Genomic DNA, 639 nt, shown 5'->3' on the forward strand with positions numbered 1-639 from the left:
TCCGCCGTCCAAGGCCGCGGCCTCCCAGGCTCTTTTCTCTGGCTTCCTTTTTGAGCCTAATTATATGAGAAAGTGCTTTCGAAAAAAAAAAAAACAGACAAAAACCTTTAAAATTTTTTTTAAAAGTTACAAAAGCTAAGTCTCAAAAGCTTTCTAAAAAAGACAAAAACCTTTAAAATTAAAAAAAAGTTACAAAAGCTAAGTCTCAAAAGCTTTCTAAAAAACAGACAAAACCTTTCAAGTAAATTAAAAGTTACACAAGCTAAGTCTCAAAAGCTTCTGGGGATAAAACGCATAACTTTGTCCAGCGTCTGAGGCAAAAGCGAAGCACAGGGCACAGAATGGTCCAGGCCTGAACTCGGGGCCCGCGGCCTCACACACCTGGGCGTGGGGGCGCCCAGGACACAGGTTCCGGGAAGACGGTGATTCGGGAAGAGAAGCGTCGCGGGGAGAGAGCTGCTGCAGAGGGTCTGGGGGGACCCGGTTTCCGCACAGGGTCTGTGGAGTCTGCTCGGCTGCACCAGCTCTCCTTTGTCGTTTGCAGGGTTTCCAGCAGAAATAAAGACCTTTACTTCCCAGAGAGAGAGACACGAGGCACAGCAAACCTGTTCTCTCTGCGCCTCCGCCGGGGCTGCAGGC

The sequence above is a fragment of the Myotis brandtii genome, unplaced genomic scaffold (genome assembly GCF_000412655.1).
Source record: "Myotis brandtii unplaced genomic scaffold, ASM41265v1 scaffold952, whole genome shotgun sequence".
Taxonomy (NCBI): Eukaryota; Metazoa; Chordata; class Mammalia; order Chiroptera; family Vespertilionidae; genus Myotis; species Myotis brandtii.